The sequence below is a fragment of the Glycine soja genome, chromosome 15, assembly GCF_004193775.1.
Source record: "Glycine soja cultivar W05 chromosome 15, ASM419377v2, whole genome shotgun sequence".
Lineage (NCBI taxonomy): Eukaryota > Viridiplantae > Streptophyta > Magnoliopsida > Fabales > Fabaceae > Glycine > Glycine soja.
Window position 1 is genome coordinate 18325628 of NC_041016.1, and position 9058 is coordinate 18334685.

The window sequence follows — 9058 nt, forward strand, 5'->3', positions numbered from 1 at the left end:
AAAGAAAAATCTTTTACCAAAGAGTTTTTCTCTCTGGTAATCGATTACCAGAAGGCAGTAATCGATTACCAATAGTCAACATTCTTTTCAAACTGATTTACAAAGCTGTAATCGATTACCATAATCATGTAATTGATTACCAATGTTTTAAAACGTTAGATTTCAAATTTCAAGAGTCACAACTTGTGATAAAATATTTTCAAACCATTTCAAACTGGTGTAATTGATTACACAATACTTGTAATCGATTACCAGTGTTCCTAAACGTTTTGATTTTCAAATTTAAACTTGAAGAGTCACATCTGTTGATGTGTAATCAATTACACTATGATGGTAATCGATTACCAGTGACTTATTTTGAAAAATAAATTATCAAAAGTCACAATTCTTAAAGTGACTTGTTTCTGAAGATTTTTTCAAAAGTCACAACCTTTAAGTGACTAGTTTTCAAAAGAGTCACAACTTTTAAAGTGACTAGTTTTCAAAAGAGTCACAACTTTTAAAAAGTGACTAGTTTTGAAAAAATTGCCAAGAGTCATAACTTTTAACTTGTTTTTTCAAGAGCCATCAAATGGCTATAAATATGTGACCATGGCACAAATTTTAAAGAAAGAACTTTCAAATTTCTTTCATTCATTCAAAGCATTCTTCTAAGAGTTTTTGTTCAATACTTTCTTTATTCAAGAAAAGTTTATTGGCCAAAAACTTGTGGTATTCTTTTTCTTCATTCCCTCTCCCTCTTGCCAAAAGAATTCAAAGGACTAACCGCCTAAAAACTCTTTTGATTTTTCCTTCTCCCTCTTACCAAAAGAATTCAAAGGACTAACCGCTTGAGAACTCTTTTGATTCTTCCTCTTCCCTTTAAACAAAAGATTTTAAAGGACTAATCGCCTGAAATATTTTTTGTTTCCCCTTACAAAGATTCAAGGGACTAACCGCCTAAGAATTCTTTGTCTTAACACATTGGAGGGTACATCCTTTGTGGTACAAGTAGAGTGTACATCTACTTGGATTGTAATACTGAGAACAAGAGAGGGTACATCTCTTGTGGATCAGTTCAAGTGGAGGGTACATCCACTTGGTTGTTCAAAGAGAACAAGGGAGAGTACATCCCTTGTGGATCTTTGCTTGTAAAGGATTTTACAAGGTTATTGGAAATCTCAAGAACCGGTGGTTGCTTGGGGATTAGATGTAGACACGGGTTGTTGTCGAACCAGTATAAATCTTGTGTTTGATTTCTTCTTCCCTACACTCTTTACTTTTCCATTGTGTATTTTTTATTTCCGCTTTACTTTTGTCTAAGTTATTGTTTGTGTTCTTTACTTTCTCATAACTTAGTAGTAAAGCCTAATTGAATCTAGTAATATTAAGAAGGATAATTTTTAATTAGTCAAGACACATTAATAATTAATTCAATCCCCCTTCTTAATTACTTTGAGGTCACTTGATCCAACAGATAATCAACAATAAAAGGAATACATTTATATTAAAACATTTATATCAATTATAATGAAAGAAATTTATTTTCACTTTAATAATTTAGATGATAGTATGATTTTAAGTAAATTATTTATTTCAATGAGTAAAGTAAAAAAATTCTTACTTTATTTCACAAAACAATGTTCATCCCATGAGTTTCATTTTATATATAGATATATAATAATATCTTTTATAAGCATAATTTCTATATTAATAAATTTACTTATAAATATCAATGCATAAAAATTCAAATTAATTGAACCAACTAAAATAAAATCATAATGTTGTTTTAATGTTTTCCATACAATTTTACAAAACTAGAAATAGGGAAATAATTTTAAATTTTCAAATAAAACAAAAATAAAATCTCTCAAATATAACAAAAAACATTTTTCCAAATTAGTTTTATAAGCAAAAATATATTAATGCAATATTTTTTACTTTAATTAAATATCTTTTTATTTTAACTTTATTTATCATGGAATAAATAGTAAAAATAATATATAAAATATTTTTATATTTTTCCTATAAAGTATATGTTAATTGTTGGACAATGGACGATAGAGATAAGGTGGACAAAAACCTTGGTTGTATGGTCCAGTATCTTGTTTTCTATACTGGTCATTCAATCTTCTGTAATCTGGTGGAACATTCAGTCACGTAAAAGGAAGCGTACAATCTAGTGATTCATTAACATAGGTTGTGTTGTGATTGTTTTCTATCTTTTTGTTGTAACTGTTTTTTGTTAGACAATTAGTTGTTGTCTCCTTCATATGGAGCTTTGTATTCTGGGTTTAGAGAGTTTTAGAGTGCTTTGAACCCATTAATTGTAATTTTTTTATTCACAATAAACTTAACAACTTTGTGCAATATCTTTCTTCTCCTTTTATCATCCGAGCTTCTCTATCTGAATAGAACTTCTTGAATCTTTCCCAACTAATTGGTATATAAAGTTTTGGTCAAGATCAGTTCCACATTTGTTTTGTGGTAGATCAAGTTAACAATGATCAACCATTTTATTTGTCATCTGTTTGTGCCGTGTCTTCAAGATTCTATCAAGAAGATGGTAAACACAATCAAGATTGAGAAATTCTCAGTGAAAAATAGCTTCAACCTTTAGCACATCAAGATGCGACCCTTGTTGAAAGAACATAGCTTATGAGCTCCTCTCTCCAGTCAAGTGTCAAAGATTGACCAGTTAGTGCATGAGTTACAAGAGGAAATGACACATTTACTAATTTTCTTATCTTTGTATGATAAGGTTTTTTTTATGAAGTTTCTAAAAAATTAATTGTTGTTGGGCTTTAGGTCAAATTGGAGAAATTCTTCATGACGAAATCAATCTACAACAAGTTGCTTTTGAAATGACATTTGTTTGGCCTTTGAATGTGGGAAGGTACGTCACTAAAGGAACATCTTGATGAGATAAACTCTATTTTGATGGAGCTACAAGACATTGATGTTAAGATGAAAGACAAAGATCAGACAACGATTCTGTTAGCCTTTCTTCCTCTCTTCTATGAGAATTTTGTGAGTTATCTTAGTGTAGGCAAATACTCCATTACACTTAAAGAAGTCAACTCTAATCTCTATTCTAGAGAGCTTTGACTAAAGGCATTTAGGAATGGTGATGAAGCCTTTGCGTCTGGATTATCGATGATTGATTCTACTAAAGGGAAGAATAATAAGAAAGGAAAAGGTGGCAAGAAGAGAAAATTTGATCCTAAGGACATATGCAATTATTGCAAAGAATTGGGTCATTGGAAGCAGAATTGTCCAAAGAAAGCAAAGAAATATTATGTTGTTGCTCTTGTTCAGAATGACTTTTCATCGAAAAACAATTTGGTTCTTGTTGTTGGTGAACAACTACAACAATATTCTGAACAATGAGTACTAGACTCAGGTTGTTTTTATCACGCGTGTCCACACAGATATTGGTTTGTGACATATGAGAAGAAGTTTGGTGGTAACGTCCTCGTGGGTAACAATGCTCTTTGTAAATATGTTGATATAGGTTCTTTACAAATCAAAATGCATGATGGTGTTGTTAGAACATTAATTGAAGTTCTTCACATTTCATAGCTTAAAAAATCTTGTATTTGTGGATGCCATGGATTCAAAAGGTTTTCCTTGTTAGGTTAAAGATGGAGTTATGCAAATCAGACAGAAAGGGAAGTCTATGGTAATGCACGAAACCAAACAAGAAAATTTTTACATCATTTAGGGGTCCACTGGAATAGGCTTTCGCTCTGCTATTTCACAATTTGGAAGCCATGCATCCAATGGCTCATCTAATAATTCTCTATGGCGTTTACGTTTAAGCACATAAGTGAAAAAGGTCTGGATATTCTGAACAAGTGAGACTTACTTGGAAATCACAAGGTGGAACGTCTTCAGTTTTGTGAGGATTGCATCTATGGGAAGCAACATTGGATAAAGTTCCCAAAGGTTGCACACACAACAAAGGCCATGCTAGACTACATCTATTCTGATTACTGGGGGCTTTCAAGAGTTCCATCAATGGGAAGGGCAAGATATATTCTCTCCATCAACGATGATTACTCTATTTTGTTATAGAGTATAGCGTAGAGTATGTTGTCTTGTTATGTCTTCATCTCTATAGAATTCATTGAACTCAGTAGAACAAAATTCTAAGCCATTATCAATTCTAAGATACTTTATTTTCTATTTGATAAGAATTGTCCAATGCTTGAAAATTTTGAAAGCTTCAAATTTTTGCTTCATCATGAATACCCATGTCACTATCCACTACCATAGACTTCAAGACCCCTATTGAGGTATGGTTTAACAAACCAGTTGAATACTCAATGCTAAAGGTGTTTGGATGTCCAACATACTATCATGTAAGTGAAGGTCAGTTAGAGCCTAAAGCCAAGGAGGGATTCTTTATGGGATATGGAGATGAGGTCAAATGATTTTAAGTCTGGTCTCTATCTGAAACAAAGGACATTCTGGGTAGAGATTTTGTCTTCCACAAACTCTCTATGATGCATTCTAAATCTGATGAAGATTTGGGACAAGCTGAGGATGTCACTAAATAGGTGGAGTTCAAGAGCTCCACAATCAGAAACATTAACGATCAGAAGCAGTTTGAAGCACCTAATAAGATTGATCAAGATCTTCAAATGAATCCTCAACATTAGAATTCAACACCAATTGAGAGGATTGATTGGATGAGTCAAAACCATCCAAAGCAGCCCAAAACCACAACACCCAAAAAGTCATAAAGGCAAATCAAAGCTCTTGGAAAGATATGGCTTTGATAGTGTCTTATGCGCTATAGTTAGCAAAAAAAGTTGATTACTTCGAACCAACCACTTATCATGAAGCAATTTCCTATTCTAAAGTCGAAGAGTGGATGATGACTATGGATGAAGAGATGGAATCCCTTCAAAAGAACCAAACTTGGGATTTAGTTAAGTTACTTGAAGGCAAACGAGTAGTTGAGTGCAAGTGGATCTTCAAGAAAAAATCTAGATTGTCCATTGAAGAAGTTGTCTTTCATAAAGCACGTCTGGTAGCTAAAGGTTACAATAAAAAGGAAGGAGTGGAGTACGATGACGTTCAATACACTTCCATACGTGTTTTTTTGGCCCTAGTGGCAACTTTGAACATGGAGTTAGAGCAACTTGATGTCAAAACTGCCTTTCTCCATAGAAGATTGGAGGAAGACATTTTGATGCAATAACCTTAAGATTTTGAGGTGGAAGGAAAGGAAAATTCTATTTTTAGATTGAAGAGGTCTCTTTGTGGGTTGAAGTAATCGCCAAGGCAGTGGTACAAGAGTTCAATGAATACATTGTCTCTTATGGGTACATCAGAAGTCCCTATGACTCATGTGTTTATCATTGCAAGGTGGATGATGGTTCCCACATCTATCTACTGCTATATATGGGCGACATGCTCATAGAATCTCAAAATTTATTGGCAATTTAGAAGTTGAAGTCACTACTCAATAATGAATTTGAGATTAAGGACATGGAAGCTACTGAAAATATTTAGGGCATGGAGATCAAGAGGGATTAAGTCCAAAAGAAGCTTTTTCTGTGTCAAAAGAATACTTTTAGAAATTACTAAATTGTTTTGAGATGACATCCGTAAAACCAATATGTACTCCGCTGACAACATCCATTCACCTATCTAAACTCAATACTACTTAGTTAAAATTAGAAAAAGAATACATGTCTCGTGTTCCTAATGCAAGTGTTTAGGCGGTATCATGTATGGTATGGTTAGCATGAGTTGTCAGTGTCGTGAGTAGCTATATGGGTAATCCTGGGAAGGAACATTGGCAAGTTGTGAAACATATACTTAGGTACTTTAAGGGTACAACTAATATTGTACTCGTCTACCATGGAGACATATCCTGTGTTCTCGTTGGTTACTTAGATTTTGGGTATGTTGTAGATTTGGATGCAAGGAGATCTATGACTAGGTACACATTCATAATTAGCAACTCTCTTGTCAGTTGGAAGGCAACACTTTAGCCAACAATGGCTTTATCAACTACAGAGGCAGATTACATGGCTCTAGCATAAGCAACAAAGGAATGGATCTGGCTAAAGGGTCTGATTAGAAATCTCAGGTTTCCATAGGAAAAAACTATCATTTTTGTGATAGTACGAGTGCAATCTTTTTAGCCAAGGATCAAGTCCATCATGAGAGGACTAAGCACATTTGTGAATGTATGTATACATGTTTTAATGATGTCAAAGACCAAGATTGCTTCAAGCTTTAATTCAAGATCAATAAACTAAGATCAAGAGTTAGATAAAGACTTAGTTTATTTGTTAAAAGAATCTCACATTGGTTAATAATGATGTGAATCTTACGGGGCGGATCGTTTGATACAGGCTACGAAGGTTTGGATGACGCCACTTCCGGTGAAGGAAGATAAGTCAGGGTAGACGCCACTTCTGGTGAAGGAAGATAAGTCAGGGTAGACACCACTTCCGGTGAAGGAAGATAAGTCTGGGTAGACGCCACTTCCAGTGAAGGAAGATAAGTCTGGGTAGACGCCACAAGGATTACCTTGATAAGTCTGATAATTGGTTCAACAAGGAACCCAGAGAGAATCTCTCACCAAATTTTATGAAAATGCCAAAAAAAAAATTTTATTCAAAACAAAAACCAATACTTATAGTGTATCTGAACAAAAAGATAAAAATAGACATGGGCCTTCTAAACAGGTTGGGCCAAAATTACAATAAATAAAAATTATAACTAAAAAACATATTTAACTTGGGCCTTCAGATTAATCTGGGCCTTCAGCAACAATTAATAGTCTTGATAGTGTCTCTGCCTCTGGGCCTTCATCCTTCTCCACTTGGGCCTTCATCCTTCTCCACTCGGGGGCTTTGCCCTTCTCCACTTGGGCCTTTAGCCTGTATTTGGCCAATTTCAGGATTCTCATCAAATAAGGTTTGGCCTCAAAGCTTGATTTTCAAATGACTATATAAAGCTTTAAAAGATGTTTTACTAGCACAAAAATAAGTGTTTTTGCACTAGTAATCGATTACCAAGTATTGTAATCGATTACCAAAGACAGATTGCATAAAGGCTTTTTCTAAAAGGATTTTGAAATTTGAATTTTAAATGTTATAATTGATTACCACTTGTCTGTAATCGATTACCAGTGAAGAAACTTTAGAAGTTAACTTTGAAAAGTCATGACCATTCAAAACATAATTGTGTAATCGATTACCAAGAAGCTGTAATCGATTACCAGTGAGAGAATTTTTGAAAAATATTCTGAAAAGCCACATCTCTTCAAAAGTTTTTGAAAAGCCACCAAGGGGCTATAAATATGTGACTTGTTTATGAAAATCTTTAGAATTTTCCGTTAGAACCTAAGTAACATATTCTCTCAAAATCAAATCATTGGCCAAACACTTGCAAATCAATTGAGTATTTTTTTAAGATCTTCAACTTGTATCATCATCTCTAAAAAGAGAGAAAATCTTTTGTACTTTTTAAAAAACATTGTTGTAATCAAGAGATTGTTTGTCTCTTGACTTGTGAGAATCCTGAACACAAGGGAGAGGAATCCTAAGGTTGTTCAGAAGTTATAAAGAGTTTTACAAAGTTAGTGGAAAATCTCAAGTGGGTTGCTTGAGGACTGGACGTAGGCACGGGAAGTGGTCGAATCAGGATAAAACGAGTTTGTATTTCTCTCTTCCCTATCTTGGTTATTTTATCTCACATATTTTTTTATCTTGTATACTTGAAGAATACTGTTGAAATAGTTTGCATCTTCATCTTCATCTTCAATATTTTGAACATATAAATTTAAAAAGGGAATTAGAACTTAATTAATCGGGAAAATTTTTAAACTTAATTCACCTCCCTCTTAAGTTATTGAGGTCACTTGTTCAACAACATTGACATCAGATACCACTTTATTCGTTCTAAGAAAAGGGTCAAAGTCCAGAAAGTTGATACAAAGGAGAATGCATTTGATATGTTCACAAAGTTTGTTCCAAGAACAAGTTCATGGATTTTTTGGATCTACTTAACATAGATTGCTAAAAATGAACTGAGTTACTTGTAATTCAAAAATTTTATTGAACCAAGGTGGATCTTGTTGATTGTTGGATGATGGACGATAGAGACAAGACGGACGACAACCTTGGTTGTTTAGTACAATACTCTTGTCTTTTGTATTGGTCATTCAATCTTCAGTAGTCTAGAGGAGCATCTAATCATATAGAAGGAAGTGTCTAGTTTGATAGTTCATTAATATAGGTTGTGTTGTAACTATAATTGCCTTTTGTTTTTCTGTTGTAACTATTTTCGGTTAGATAGTTAGTTGTTGTCTTCTTTATAAAAAACTTTGTATTATGGGTTTAGAGAGTTTGACAGTGCTTTGAACTCCTTCATTGCTAATTATGTTATTCGCAAAAAAACTCAAGAATTTTGGGATCTCTCATCTTCTTCTATAATCTAAGCTTCCCTATCGAAATAGAATTTCTCAAATCTTTCCCAACAGTATAACATGTGAAATCATCTTAATTTTGCGGTGTGGATAGGCATATATAGTTCTTCATTCATATCATTTGCATCTATTGTTAATAAATTTTTATTATAAAAATGTAAATATTTGTATCTATTAGTATTTAGGGTTCAAAGAGCTTGAGCGTACTTTGAACTGTTTCGTTGTAAATTATGTTATTTGCAAAAAAATAACTTAGCAATTTTTGAATCTCTTCTTCTTCTTCAAAAAAAAAAAAGTAACTTAACAATTTTTGAATCTCCTCCTCCTCCTCCTCCTCTTTATATAAAATTATAAAAAGTTTAAAATAAAATATATTTATTATAAAATTCCTAAATATTATGTCATTGGCATCAATTATATAGTAATCTAAACAAAGAAATATATTTAATATAATCATTAATAAAATATGAATGATTATATATTTTATTTTGTTTGAGTGTGTTCATATTCTATCAATCTAAATATTAAGAAACACATATCAAATTGTATAATGATTTTAATTACAACTAAAATTTACCAAATAAATAAAATAATTGATTTGCAATTATATTAAAATTGATTGAA